At 51.7% G+C, this 15,617-nt stretch overlaps 1 protein-coding gene across 4 annotated transcripts in view; it reads right to left on the reverse strand.

Annotated features, from left to right (window-relative positions):
- FXYD6 (FXYD domain containing ion transport regulator 6) overlaps positions 1-6,333 on the reverse strand; it is a 36,890-nt gene extending 30,557 nt beyond the window's left edge. Inside the window, exon 1 of one of the 4 annotated variants that reach the window (XM_034665857.1) lies at positions 6,047-6,333. The gene's annotated coding sequence lies outside the window, so the exon portion shown is untranslated. Of the gene's footprint in view, positions 1-1,532; positions 1,700-6,046 lie in introns of those variants that run through there. The other 3 variants (XM_019810144.2, XM_011237503.3, XM_011237502.3) reach the window with 3 other exon arrangements.
- Positions 6,334-15,617: the final 9,284 nt, after the last annotated feature.

Genomic DNA, 15,617 nt, shown 5'->3' on the forward strand with positions numbered 1-15,617 from the left:
GGGCGGTGTGCGTGGCACTGAGCGTGCTATGTTCCCTTGTGGTCTGTGTGCGGTGAATTTGGCGTGCATGTAGTGTATCTGGTAGGATATGCATGTATGTGCAGCGTGCTGATGGAGTGTGTGGCACAACAGAATGCGTGCTGTGTGTGAGAGCGCGTGTAACATGGTATGCATGTATATGTGTCTCGGGTGTTAGGGGCAATTTGTGACGTGTAGTCAGGAGGACTGGAGGGGGTACGCAGCCACCTCAGTCCCGCGTGGGAGCTAGCTGTCCAGGGTCTCCCACCAGAGAAGTCAAGGATAACCAGTATCCAGGCAACCATGTTGGGGGGAGGGGAGGAGATATGGAGGTGAGGAATGGGCAGGAAAAAGGAAGGGAGGCTGGGAATTGAAGAGGAGTTTCCATGGCAACTGCCAGGGAGGTCACGTGCAAAAGGCTAAGTTGCAGAAACAGATACACACATCCACACATACACAATATGAGGGCGCTGGGCCCCAGGGGTGGGGGTCCTTGCATAGAGGACATGGGCTGCCCGCTGATCCATCTCCAAACCTGGAAATCCAGGCCCAGCCAGAGAGCACAACGCCCAGGAGACAAAGGAAGTGAAGACAGAGGCCAAGTTGGTGGGCAGAAGGCACAGCAGCCAGCCCCCCATGTCTGAGGGTTGGCAGCAGGGACCTGATCAGGCCCATTTCTCCAGCGTGGCTGCTCCCACCCTCGGATGCTTTCTCTAACCAGCCACCACTTGTAAGAGCCAAACACAAGCGCCTGGAGCCGGGCCGCTCTTCCAACTGTCCACAGAAGCCCAGAGAGACACAATGGGGGTGGCTCTGCCAGGGCCAGCCCTGCTGGGGAAAGGGGCTGGGTATGAGGAAAGGGGAGAATGGGGGATGAGGAAGGCCCCCTGGAAGAAAACAGGGCTGGATAAACAAGGAGGAGAAAAAAAACCCAAAAAAACCAATGCAGACACTGTCATGAATCCCATGCTCTGGAACCCCAGCCCTTCTTTACCTTTCCCCCCATCCTCTTGTCCACGGCCCAGCCCCAGCCCTCATGCCCCCCAAGCACCAAACCAGCCGCCCCATTTTGTGTTGCTGGTTTGTCTACGCTCGCATCCAGCCACCTCCCCGTCTTCACATGCCCACGCTCCACTCAAGTGTCCACAGCCTCCCAGTAACAAAGGGGAAACTCCCGCTGGATACAGGGTGGAAGCTGCCCCTTCCCTTTCTCCCAAACACCGAAGCCCCAAGCTCCAGGCAACGGCGAGCGCGCTGCCGGCCACCAGCTTCGCCCCCACCGCCACGACCATCCTCCCCAAAGAGGCCGCGCTCCTCTTCCGACGCCCACCTCCGCGTTTATGGCCCCTGGCGCGTTTCCACCGCCCCCAGGCCGCCGCGAGTCCGCGAGGGCCGCTCACACCCACCGAAACAAACAAAACCCGGCCGCTCCGGGCGCGGCGATCGGTCCCCACCCCGGCCTGGCGCCCTCCTCGGAAGAGGAGCCCAACTTTGCCCCCCGCGCCGCCGCTTACCTGCGCAGCGCGGGCCCCTCGGAGACAATCCCCGGAGGACGCGCCGAGTCCGAGGAGCCTGGGAGTGGCGGGGCTGGGGGCAGGGCGGTGGGCGAGGCTCTCGCGTGTTTCCCGCCTCCCCTCCTGCGCAGGGCTGGGGCGCGCGGGCGGGCGGGAGCGGCGCGGCCGGCGAGTGTGGGAGAGGGGGGCGGGGCTCGGCCAGGCAGGGCTGGGGCGGGCGGCCGCGGTGGCACCGGCCCGCGTCGCGCGCGCAGCCCCTCGGCTCCCGGCTCCTGGGGGGTGAGGGAGGGCGCCTCTCCAAGGGCGGGCGCGCGCCAGGAGCAACAGGAGCCCGCCGAGGGGGCGGGCCCGCGCCCGGGCTTTGCCACCAGCTGCTGCCTTTTGGTTTTCCTCTGGGGAGGGTGGGAAGGCAGCGAGACACACACAGTGACAGAGCTAGTGTCTCTCTGAAATAGTAAACGGAGGGGAACGGGAAAATAACCCAGCACCAGACACAGCAACCCACGTTAATTGGGAGGCTTGGCAATTAAGGGGAATGTGTACCCGAAGCATGAATGGCTGTGTCGTGGGCGCGTGAGCGCGCTCTCGTTGTAGTCGTCGTTTCCAGCTGGAGCCGGGTGGGGGGCGCGCGGCGGGGCGCTCCCTGGACTGACAGGTGTGCTGCCCGGAACCCCCTTTCCTGGCCCTGCCGGGTTGCCACCCCAACCTCAGCCTCCAAATTTAAGATGACAGCTGAATTTCAAGATGTAAATCCTGGCTCTGCACCTCTACCTGGGATGTAACCTTGAGCCAATGGCTAAAGGACGCCCTTGAGCCTCAGTTTCCTCACAGGTGACAATGGCTGTGGAACACTCACCTCCTGGGAAGCTGAGCCCAGGAGTTCAGAGTCAGTGCTCAACAAACCGGCTGCCACGGAATAAAGCAGGGCTTGTGGGAAGGGGCCGCATCAGGGCCTGGCCGAGACCACAGAAACACAGCAAAGGCCGGCCAGTGGGTTCATAGCCAGGAAGCCATGCTGCCTGCCACAGGCTGCCCAGCCTGAGCCAGGATGGGGGCGGACAGGACGAGGGGTACCGCCAGGAAGAGACCCAGCCGTATTTCTAACACCGCCACCCCTCAGCCTCAGTATTTATTTGCAAAAAGAAGGAGACAATAATCCTAAGGCCACTTCTAGCTCTAACCTGAGATGATTTGATTATTTTAACAAATGATCAGGTCTCAAAACCCCAAGGCAGGAAATAGTCATGAATTCAAAAAGGCTTTGCACAGATTTGGAAGCCATAAGTGGCTCCTGAGAACAAGTGGGTAGCCCCGTCTAAGGGAGACCAACGGGGACGACAGTTCTGACCCCTTGAGCACAGGACCTCGCACAAAGTGGACATGGTTCTGAGACAGTCCCCAAGTCCTGTGGGTGCCTCTGAAAGCGAAAGCTCTAAGCCTGGCTCCAATCTCGCCAGTCCCAGACCGAGTCACCTTTCTGTCCCTGCCTTTTCCTCCACAAGTGAAGACTTGGTGACAGCTGTCCTCCCTCTTCTTTTGAGCTAGGCATCAGAGAGATGAAACCATATGACTTGGTAGGCCCACATCCTTGGGCAAGCAGATTAATCCCTCCCAGATGACCTTGAGTGTTGCCTTTGGGCCATTTCTCTGTGCTGCTCTTTGGAGTTCCTCCTGGTTGGGGACACATCAAACCCAGGCTTTGCCAGCCTGTTTGTGAAAAAAGGAACTCCAAAGCCGAATCACCGGAGTAGCAGCCCCTTTCCTGTCAGAGAATTGCACGGTGTTTGACGAAATTACTTCCCGGGAGCAGCTGCGGGCTCTGCAGACCAGCATAAGGGCTGCAGAGGGAGAACAGGAGCTACGATCACTAGAGGGAGACCCATGACTCGCCTCTCGAATTGTGCTTCTTCACAGCTCCCCCAGGAGCACCGATGAAGAAGTTTGGGGTGGGCACCACCATGAAGTCCACACGAGCTTGTTCTGGGGAGAGTGGCATCTCCCTTCTCGGGGGAGAAGCAGCGCATCTAGCCCCCATGAAATGTGGGTGTGGGTAAGAAAGGGTCGCCAGCTGCTCCTTATTCTTTCAGTACATTTACTGATGTGAGGAGCCCCTCTGTACTGAGCCCTGGGCCAAGCTAAAGGGTACAACAGTGAAAGGAAAGACATGGTCCCTTATGGCTAACAAGCAAGACGGATATTTATCAACTAGTCCTACAAAGACGTGTGTAATTAAAACCTGGTTCAGAGCCCTGAGGATGTAGCATTTGAAAAGCGAGCCAAAGGGTCAGGAGGTGTTAAAGGGATGAGGTGAAGGAGCCAGGAATTGGAGTGACAGGCAGGATTGGGAAATGATTCCAACGTAGGAAGAGAAGCCACACATGCAAAGGCCCTGAGGCAGAAGGAGCATGGTATGGAAGGAGCCGCTGTGGCCCTTGAGCAGGGGAGACAGGCTGGGGTAGGAAACAGATGCCAGACAAGGCAAGCCTGGTAGTTCCTGGGGGAATCCAGCTTTTATCCTCAGGACAATGGGAAGCCACTGAAGGACATTAGGAAAACTCTTGCAAGCAAGAACTGGGGGGTGGCTGGCTTGGGACGTAGGGGGGGACCCCACAGTGAGGGGTCAGGGGCTGTGAGGAGAGCAGTGCTCATGTGAAGCTGCAAAATGGGCTTGGCCCCCAAATGAAGAGAGAGTGGCTTCTCTAAAGGCCCTGGGAGCAAAGAGAGAGCGAGCTGGGGCAGGGGTGCCCAGCCATGGCGGAAATAGGACAAGAAAGGCTAGAAACCGTTTCTAAAACACTCCCCACGCATCCAGAATCGGAGCTATGAAAAGACCTAAGGCTTAGAAGGACAGGCTAACTGTTGGGAGCACAAGGGACGGCCTCATGCTGGAAAGCTTGTGCTGAGCTCAAGTAACTACTTTGTTACTACTGTGCTATTAAATACTAAAGCCCTGTGTGGATAGCACTTTCTCAGCTCCAGGCACTGCAGCAAAAATAGCCTTTCCGCGGGTCAGCGCCCCAGGGCACAGTGCTGCAGCCCGACTGACTAGAAGTTGGGGGGCCAGCAGAGAAAATTAAAGGGGCAAGACCAGGAGTTTTGGCAAGAAACCCCTACCTCTCCCAGCAGATAACCCTCCAAGGTGGCTTGTGGGATACCATTTCATCTGGGGTGCAGACTGAAGAGTCAGAGCTGCTCCTGGCCACCAACTGCTGCTTTCAACCCATTCACCCTCACTTTGCTTTGTGAATGTACTTCCTTCCCATCCCCCAGCTGAATGCTGAGCCCCCAAACCCCAAGACAGAACCGTTTCCTAACTCCTTGTCTGAAAGAGCTTGCTCACTTCCAAACCACTCCTTGAACGTGGTTCCTTCTGCCCTCCCTGTCCTGTCTTTCTTGAACCCCTCTGTCTTCTCCCTCAAGCAGCTTGGGTGGGGCCCTTTGTTGCTTTACACAGTTCCTGGACCATCCAGTCCAGAACCATGCTTTTACCATCCACTTAGGGCTGATGGCCCCACACTGTCCAGCCTGGTCCTCACCACCAGAGACCCAGAGGAGTAATGCCCAGGGACCCAGCACCACCCATGCCAAATCCATCACCCAACCCTTCCCACACCCCAAAGGTGCTTCCCCTCTTGTGTCTTTCTTGAAGCCCTAATGACACTGCCCCCACCCCGTCACTCACCCGGGAAAGCGTGTACCGTCCTAGCGTGTACCGTCCTCACCCTTCTCCCCCCACCGCTTCTGTTCTAGATCAGGCTCTCTGCTGCCAGACTCCTGCTAGACTCAGCCTCAGTCTCCCCACCCCCAGCTATCAACTCTTTGGTATTTTCTGCAGCTCGGATGTGACTCAAACCTTCAGACACTAGAGTCCGACTTCTTTATACAACGTTCAGTCTTTATAAGCCAGTACCCACCCACCTTCTGTGCTTCATCTCCTGACCCCACTCTTTGTTTTGCCTTCCCCATCCCATCCCCACTCCTGTCACCCCAATCCTTGCAAATGTTGTCCCCCAGCCCAAGAGGGCCACTCACAATGATCTGAATATGTTGCCTGCTTGCCTTCCTCCAATCTTTGCTCAAAGAGTTTCTCTGCTTAAAACATCCCCTTTCCCTTCTCCCCTTGTGAGAGTCCTGCCTACTCTGCAAAGCTAAATTCAAACATCACCTTACTGAAATTAAGGCTGTCTTGTCCGTGCTGTCATGAATGGTGTGGTGCCTCGACATTTATAACAGTGTGTATCATCGTCTGGTCTTTACTACGTATAACTGCCTGCGTGCGGCCTTAATGGAATGGGATGTCCCTGGGGACAGCCTGGCCTCTCACTCCATTTGTAAACCCCAGTGTCTTGCCTGGTGACCCGTCTATAACTACGTCTATAACTACTTGAATTCAAGGGAATTGTAGCTCACAAGACCCTGCATGATCCTGTCCCAGCGAACCTTTCCAGACTCATCTTGAGCACTTTCTTCCTTGCTCTCTCAGCAATCTCACGCCGGTCCCGGGGCCTGCATACCTGTGTGCGATGCATCTGCTTTGTTCTCTCTTCCCAAGATGAAAGGACAAAGTAGCAGTGCTGTTGAGGTCACAGGGAGAGGTGAGATGAGTGGTGAGCCCCCCCGGGGCCAGACCGCCTGCAGAGGAAGAGCAGAAGACCCTGACACTGACGTTGGGGGTTGAAAAGCAGGACCTCTCCGACAGTGTAGGGAGCTGCGGGGACTAGGTGGTGGCAGGCACCACTGGTTCCCTAGATCCGCTCGGTTTTCTTTTTCCTTTCTGGCACTTTTTGCTAACGGAGCTGCAATGTGCTCAAACTACTCATTCTGCAGACTTCCTAGGGGTGTCCATGTGACCCAGTTCTGGCCAAGACGATGGCAACAGAATTCTATTGAGTAAGAATTCTAAGAAAGACATGTGACTTTTGCCCTTTGCACTTTTCTTCTCCCTCTTCTTTCTCCTCCTCCCCCTCCTTTGCTACCCCTCCTCTCTTTTCTTCCCCTCCTCTTCTCCCTCCTACTTCCCCTCCTCTTCCTTCTCATCCTTTTTTTTTGTCAGAAATATAAATGTGATGCCTGGAGGTAAAGCAGCCATCTTGCATTCCAGAGTTCTTGTCACCTGAGAAAATTCAGCTCCCGTTACAGAAACCGTAGCTGGTTTTCTGTTCCATGCGGCCAACACACTCCTCACTGGTTCCAATAGGGTGGAACAGCTAGGGAGGACAGCCTTGCATCATGAGAAAGCAGAAATTCAGCACAAGCAAAGCTTCCCCGCCTAGAAGACCTCTCCCTGCCATTTACATGAGCACACACCTGACACACGCCAACCCCAGCACCTCCCTTCCTGGAGCCGGTCCCCCAGGGTCCCCCTTCCTTAGCCACCTTTATAGCAGGATCTGGATTTTGAGAATGGAGGAAAGCAAAGGCAGGCCAAGTGGGGGAGGTCTGAAATAAAATTTCACCCTGTCTTCCCACAGGAAAACTGTAGCATATGTCAGGAAACAAGGCATGCCCGAGCATGCATGAGATTTGTTTCTAAGTGAAAAATCCACCCCAGTCCCATTAGTCTGGAGAACTAATTCTGCCTGATTAACTTAAACTTGCCGTGTAAGTGTGAAGTGTCACCTCAAGGTGCCAATCTCTAATTATGAGCACACCTCTTCCAGAGCTGCTGCTTGTCCAAATTGAGCACATGACCACTCCTCCCCGCAGCCTTTCCACTCCGCAAATACACACCCATTTGCCTTTTCCCAGTGAATGCAAATGGGAGAAACGAGAAAGGTTGCCCTTTGGAGATAATGTTGTTGGAAGTGCAATACATAATGGCTCCCTAGACAAGACCAGAATAGCTTCGTGTTTCTGCTTTTCCCATGCACAGAGAAGCTGACAGCCTGTTAGCGTAAGCAGGCGTCTGAACTCCCCACCCCTCCCAGAGTGCCTGGAGCCAATGTTTGTGGGGAGAGGCACCTGTTTATCATCATATACTTTTCTTCCAGCCCACTGGATCCAGCTCAGAACAGAGGCTGTAGCTGAGTGTTTGAGCCACCAGGAACCATAGGGACCCAGCAAGCACCTCTATTCAGTCTTTCGACCAGCCCTGCAACCAGACAGTAACCCACCAGCCCAGTCAGCTTCCAGGCAAGAAAGACTTGAATCCACTTTTTCTCTTTTGCATCCCCCACCCCCACCCCAAAGCCCAAGCTAGAGTTGAGGGAAGCGATAAAAATGATTTGGGGCTGGCTGGTGGCTGAACTTTATCAGGGAGTCTTGTGTGAAGGCTGAAGCCTAATTGCCACGAGGGGAGAGCAATTCCATGTGGGGCAAACTCAGAGCCTGTAGGTAAGGCTGCATTTCTCTCAAAGAGCAGACAGCAGCAGCCAGAAGCTTGGCATCCTTGGGCTGTGCCTGGCCTGGCTTGGGAAGGGGGCTCATGTCTGATGGCAGTGGGCTTCCAAGACAGACTCCAGGCAGGTCAGCAGACCACTTGTGGTTGTGGGGACACTCCCTCTCTTGTCTGTTTATAATGGACTCTTGGGTTCATTGACTTCTCCATCTCTCTAAACCCTCCTACCATTCCGTTCTCTTTGATGTTGTTGTTCATGTAATTGCCTCTCAGACCAAATGTATGTTTGATGTCCACCATTGAAAGCATTATCTCTATTGATTTTCATTTTTCAGGCCTTGCATGGAACCTTAGATGTGGCTGGTGGGAGGTGATGGGCGTAAAACACTCACAATTCTGGCCATTCACTCTAATATTAAACATTTATATAGTCCTTGACACAACTCCTTCCCCACACATTGTTTAAAAGGGAGTCCATAATCATCTTCTTAAATTTAATTCAACCTTCAGCTCTGGCATCAACAGGAGGGTTGCCATGATTTGACCCAGGCAATCACCTGAGTTGGGTGCTCTTGGATGGTGAGTAACTTGAAGACAGGAAGGATATCTAGTCTATGTTTCTTGTTTGTTTGTTTTGTTTGGGGGTGTTTTTAAGTTTTTTCTTCTTCTGTTATGCTTTTAACCCCTATTCCCCAACACTGCCAACTGCTGGATGATCAGTGTTTATAATGCAAAAGAGCAGAGTGACATTGACAGAGAAAACCAATGTGCATCAAGAACAAGTCCCCACAGACCAGCGCCGTGAGGTCCGAGCTGCCTTGTCTGACAGGTGAGAGAAAGGGAGAGATGGAAAGCAGGCTTCCGGGGACATGGGCCACAGCAGAGGCATCTGGAGGCTGCTCTTAAAGGATGGTAAGTTGTGTTTCAAAGATGGCCTCACCGTATTTCCCATCCCACGGGCTCTTCTGCAGCACCTACCACTGTGAGATGGCACCGGTCTCTCCTCCCCGCAGTCTGGGCTGGCCATGGGACTTAGTTTGAGCAATAGAAAGAGACCCAACAATCACCATATAACTTTCTAGATGGGGCCTTAAAAAAGCTGAAGCTTCTGCCTTTGATGTTTGGAACACCACCACTTGGAAGCCAGCTACCTTAGAAGAAGTCAGACTACCCTGCTGGAGAGAGAGAGAGAGAGAGAGAGAGAGAGGGAAATGTGGAGAAAGGACTGAAGCCACCCTGGACATTCCCATTCCAGCCAAGCTCCTACTCTTCAGATCTTGAGTAAATAAAATGGTGGTTGTTTTTTAAGCCATTAAGTTTGGGAGCATTTTGTTTCACAGCCATAAATGACTCAAGCAAGGTAACTGGGCCCCACCCCGGACCCATGAATCTGATTCTCCGGGAATAGGACCCGGGCATCCGCTTTTTAACCGAACCTGCCTGGGACAGGGAAAGAGCTGAGCCTCCTAGTGACCTCTCCTGTGGACGGTTTCATTCGTGGCTCGCGGACTCAGTGGGTCTGAAGCCCTAGAGCACACAGTGATCTGAGCTGCAAGAACCTGGCCAGGGACACACGTGGTGAGAGAGATAAGGCCACATCTTGGCAGGAACAGGGCACCAGAGAGTTCTGTGTGCAGAGCCCTAAACAGACCCATGGGATATCTGAACTGGATGAGGCCTTAGAGGACGTTTTGCAGATTGTGAGCCCACGGCCCAGAGAAGGGAACTGACTGGCTCAAAGTCACCTAGCATGTCCGTGGCCTAGTCGGACCACAGCAAGGTCTCCTGAGTACTGGTCCACTCTTTCCCCTGCCCAACTATCTCTCAAGATGTCTGTGTCCTGAAGAGTGACAAAAACAGACACTTTCTTAAATGCATGGGAAATATCTTAAAATATTAACTAAGCCATGTACGCGTGAGTACCAATTATTAATGTCCCAATTAATGTGAACATACCAAGAGTATCCAGAATAAAAGAAAGATCAGAATAAGAGGTGGGAACAATCTGGGCTGCCTTCCTAAAAGAGTTGACCTCTGAAGGAAGAGGATGGGCAGGACTGGAGCAGGAATGGAGCAAACCCGGGCACAGAGGTTGGAATGAGACATGTAGGAGGAACAGTGTGACCTACTTGGCAGGTTCAGAAAGGCCTGCTGGGAAGGAACAGCGATTTATAAGATTCCATCTAGGGTCTGTTTTCTTATCTGGTTCCTCCACCCACGAAGGGGAGACAGGACTGGCGGCTGCCAAAGGGGAGGGCCCATGACACAGACTTCCTGCGCCCCCATCCGCCCCCCTCGGCTGCTAAGAAAGCTGACCGGGGCCTGGGAGACAACTGGCCCCAGAAACTCTATCTGTGAGGCTAAGGCTTCTGAACCTGGGGTCAGGATTCTGCTCCCCCCCCCTCCTCCCGAAGTCCAGCCCCCCTTTATCACTAGAGGAGGCCCCAGAGACACGACCCAAGCAAGTTTATTTTTAGCTTCCCGTTCTTTCCTAAGAGCTGCACAGGGCACGTAACTGAGGAGTTCCCAGCTGCTCTGTGCTGCGGAATGAACAAAAGTGAAGGGATTTTGCTTGTAGTAGGAGAAGTCAAGGTCAAGCAGACAGAAGAACTACTGTTGTAGTCAGAGTGGGCGAAATGAGTGAGGTTGGTAAATTTATTTCTTTGACAAATAATTCTTGCTCAGCGGACAAATCGATAAGGTTGTTTGCAGTTTCCGCCCTGAAGAACAGGTTCTTTTGGAAAAGGAGTAAGAGGCTGCTAGGATGAACTTGGGGAGTGGTGAATTAGAATCCAGGACTGCTGGTCTTGAATGAGTCACTGACTTCTCTGAGTGTCCATTTCCACTCTGGGAAGATGGTATTAATGCTACTCTCGATTCCATAGGGTCCTTGTGGGGACCAATCAAGCCAACACTCAGAAAGTACGCACTGCCTAGCAATGGCAATCGTTCAGTCAATATTCCCTTCTTGACTTCCCTGTCCTAACTAAACCCACTTTGACCAGCCCCAAGAGAGACTCTCATCTTTAAACGACCCCCACTACAGACCTACCACATGCCAGGCATGGAATGAGGCAGGTTGCAACGTTACCCATTACCACACAACCACCTGGAGCGCCGGGTGCTACTTACCCCTATTTCCCTGAGGCCCTCCTCATGGTGAACTCCACCCTGTAGCAGACCACAGTGACAGTGGGTCAGAGTGGGTACAGAGACACAATGCAGTGGCAACACTGGGGTCCGAGTAACACGCCCCCTGCTTCTGACCTCCACACCTTCGCAGATCATCAGGACCCTGGGTGCTCCAGGAGGGAAGCAAGCACCACCGGCCCCACCCCCACCCCACGTCTGGGGGACCCTGATCACCCCAGTTGAACTCAGTGAGCTGGCCCAGGTTGTGGAGCCAGGGAACTGCATTTCAAGCCAGTAACACAAATGCCACCGCCAACGCAAAGTGAACATTTCCTGTGTGCTTGGCACAGTGCTAATGAGTCCACATACATCACCTCACTTAATCCAAACAGCAGCCCTGCGATGCAGGTCCTACGATCATACCCATTTCCGAGAAGGTGAAACTGAGCCCAAAAGAACTGAAGCAACTTCCCGAGAGTCGCTGAGTTGATAAGCGACAGAGCCAGGACACAAATCTGGGTGCAAATCGGGTACTCGTTTGGGGTTTCCTTTGGCGAAGTTGCAACTTTAGTGCTTGGCTTTCAGGCGTTCTGGCCCCTTCTTCCCATGAGGAGATCTTGCTCCCCACGGCTCCCACCATGCGTGATCCTGTGACACAAGGACACCCTCTCACAGCCATCAGCCACCCGCAACCCCCTGCCCTGTGTGGGGCCAAGGCCCTGGTACCTGACCCGCCCTCTCTGTCTCTCCCTGCACACCAGAGCCATTAGCCAAGGACAGGCAGGAAATTGTTCTCTTCACCCTGGCAATCTGCTTAGGGGCCGTGCAAGGAGGTATTTTTCCACTCCGAATAGGCCATTTCTCTTGCTCTCCCATTGTGAATTTCCTGCTTTCTCCACCATTGAGATTAGATTTCTGTCTGTGATAAAAGAAGGGCGCCTCGTGGCTGCTCTGCCCAGGGACTGGTAAGGAATAGGGGCTCAGCTAGAGACACATCTGCCTATCATTATTATCATCATCATTTACTACCTGCTAAGTGCCCCAGAGTGCCTGCCCTAGACTTGGGAGTGCTTTGAGAGGACAGTCAAGAAGATGGGGTAAGTTTCCTGCCACGAGGATGCCTCCATGCAAACCTCCACCTGTAAGTCAAATACCCCAAAGCCTCTCTCAAACAGGTGCGTTCAGACAAACATCCTCCAGGAGCGCTTCTCAAAGTGACGTGCAAATCACAACGGGGGTTAAATCACACACTGCTGGGCCCCACCCCCGGGGGATGCCAATGCTTCTGGTCAAGGGTCCACACTTTGAGAACCAGGACCCTACTACACCCACCAACAGCTCTCATATCATCACACATGTGCTCAAAGGCACGGACACATTCAGACATATGTGACCAGACACAAGGTCCTGCCTCGTCTTCAGCACCCTTGGGCCCCATTCTCCTGCCTCGCTCTCTGGGCTCCAACCTCTCCCGTCTTCTTTGCATTCTTCAAGCTGTGCTCCTCCTGCCGCAGGAGGGAAAAGAGGTGGGAGAAGAGCGAATTGAGGTGGAAAGGCAGGGATGTGGGGAAAGGCAGGAATGTGGGGAATGGCAGGAGATGCTCCTGGCTAGATGGTTCCCACTGAGGGTAGAAAAAGAGATGTGAAGCTTTCTCTCCAATGAAACACGCATCCTGCTAATCTTTGTCTGGTTAGTGCCTCCTTAGCCTTCAACCTTAGCTCTAATAGCCCTTGTCCAAGGAAGCCTTCTCTGATTTCCTCTACTACCCTGGCCACCATCACTAGACCAAGGCAGAGCCCAGTTTTAAGTGGCCATATCTTCATATAATTTTTTGTTACGCGGTTATGGCAGGTTTTTTTTTTTTTAAAAATGTATGTCTCAGGGGCCCTTGGGTGGCTTAGTCAGTTAAGCATCCAACTCCTGATATCGGATCAGGTCATGATCCCAGGGTCGTGAGATAGAGTCCCACATCAGGCTCCACACTGGCCATGGAGCCTGCTTGAGATTCTCTCTGTCTGCCCCACCCCACCCCACATGTGTATGTAGGCACTCCCGCTCGCTCGCTCTCTCTCAAAAAAAAAGTATGTTTGACCCCAGGAGAGACAGGATCATGCAGAGTTTCTCACAGTTACATCCCTACCTGCACATCTGCCTCATGGTAGATGCTCAGAAACATTTGTTGAATGAATAAACAAACCCCCACACATGTGCGCAGCTCACACGTAAACACAGGTATTCACACAAGAACACATTCACGTGCACTCTCTCACGTCTGCCCTCAGCATTCTTTGCAGAAAAAGGCAGCAGACACTGTTTGGACACTGTTTGAGGTATAGACGTTAATTCAACTCTTCTGAAAAAACAGTTCAGCATTTGGAATAGAAATGTAAACCATCCTACTTACTGAAATTTACTCTTAGATGATCACGGCTTCAGAATGAAGCGTGTCCAAAGAAATTCATGGCAACGTGTTTATAAAGCAAACCCTGGAAACTACCCCTACTGAGATGTCCACTGACAGATGAAGTAAATGGATGCATCTATACAGCGGAATAAAATTTGATAACATCCATCCCTTTGGGGAAGGTGCTTAGCTCATATTGTGGAGAAAATGAAATCAAGATACAAAATAATCTGTAAAATATGATCCCATTTACATAAAATTGTAGCCCTCTCTCTGTGAATGCATAGAGTTGTAGAAAGATGTTACCAAAATGCTAAGAGTATTTACCTTCAGGTGGTGGGATTTATTTTTTTTTAAGATTTTATTTATTTGAGAGAGAGCGAGCGAGCACAATAGAGCATAAGCGGGTACAGAGGGAGAGGGAGAAGCAGACTCCCTGCTGAGCCGGGAGCCCGACGTGGGCTCGATCCCAGGACCCCAAGACCATGACCTGAGCTGAAGGCAGACGCTTCACCCACTGAGCCCCCCAGGTGTGCTGGACGGTGGGATTTAAAGTGATTTTTACTTTCTTCTTTGCAATAGTACCTACTTCATATTGTTGTTGAAGATTAAATGAGATAAAGTGTGCGGTGATGTGGAGAGTTTATAGCATGATGCTTGGCGTAAATCGTTCTCTTTATATTATTTGTAGAGTGTCCAGAACTGCTTTGATTTTTAAAAATTCTCCTGTAGTGAGAGCCTACTTACAAAATCACAAAAACAATGAAGCTTTAAAACAGATCCAGCTGCAAAGGCCCAAGGAGGGGACACCATGACAAATAGGAGGGATGTGTCCCCTACCTCAGACCCCACTCCCAGCATTTAACACAGTCCTCAGTACTGGAAAGTGCTTGCAACAATTTGTTGAATTAACTGGAGTTGGAGCAGCCATTAGTCCAATGAGGAGGTTTATCAGAGAAGAACCTGATGGAGTACTTATCTCTAGTCTCACCACGCGGCAGACCCCACCCAGACCTCATTGCTGATATTGAGGGCATCGGCTATGCTTCCCCAACGGGGTGGAGTGATTGGAGTGTATGTCTCTCTCTCTCTCTCCCTCTCTCTTAAAGATTTTATTTATTTATTTATTTATTTATTTATTTATTTATTTTTATTTATTTATTTATTTATTTGAGAGAGAGAGAGAGCAGAGATTGAGAGCATGAGTCAGGGGGGTGCAGGGGTAAGGGGCAGAGGGAGAAGCAGACTCCCCGCTGAACAGGGAGTCCAACTCAGAGCTCAATCCCAGGACCCCAGGATTATGTCCTGAGCCAAAGGCAGATGCTTCACCAACTGAGCCACCCAGGTGCCCCGACTGGAGTGTTTCTAACTAAAATTAGAGCCCTCCCCCGGGAGGCATCAAGCCCAGGAAGTTAAGGAAATATAAATCCCCACTCTTCTTTCTCCCACCCACTGAGCTCTTCACTAAACTTCAGTTAAATTAACATCTCTCTTCTTCAACAAGACACAGCATCACCGCAGAAAGGTGACTAGCCTTCGGCTTCTTTAGATGAGAGATTGTTCACTTTTTCCTGAAAGTGGGCAGTAGGGGTAAGATAAAGACATGGTTCCAATAGAATTTCCAGGAAGCAACTCTCCAAAGTCGATACCTGCAGATTTCCAGTTTTTGTCTTGTTGTGTGGTCTAATGCAGCAGTCCTCAAAGTGTGGGGGTGCCTGAGACATTGTCAGGGGATCAGAGGGTCGAAGCTATTTTCATAATAATACTGTGATGTCCTTTGCCTCTTTCATGGTGTTGATGTTTGCACCAACGGCACAAAACAATGGTGGGCAAAACCGTTCGCTCCTTCACATGAATCAAGGCGATAGGGCCAAACTGTGCTTTTCATCACTTCACCACCACACGCTTGCCAGCTTCGCTTAGGAACATCCTTGGTGAAGCAGTCGAAATTATTAATTATTAAAAGTTATTAATTTATTTAAATCTCAATCCCAAAGACGTGTCTTTTTAATATTCAGTGTGAAAAAAAATGGAAGCACTTCTGCTGCATACCAAAATTCTAAGGTTGTTTCGAGAAAAAGCACTTGTATGTTTCAGCTGCTGGCTGAACTAGCCACTTTTTTCATAAACACCATTTTCACTCGAAAGAAGATTGACAAACAATGATTACTCTGACTTAATAGTTGGCAACCATTTTCTCAAAAATGAACA

The sequence above is a fragment of the Ailuropoda melanoleuca genome, chromosome 8 (assembly GCF_002007445.2).
Source record: "Ailuropoda melanoleuca isolate Jingjing chromosome 8, ASM200744v2, whole genome shotgun sequence".
Classification (NCBI taxonomy): domain Eukaryota; kingdom Metazoa; phylum Chordata; class Mammalia; order Carnivora; family Ursidae; genus Ailuropoda; species Ailuropoda melanoleuca.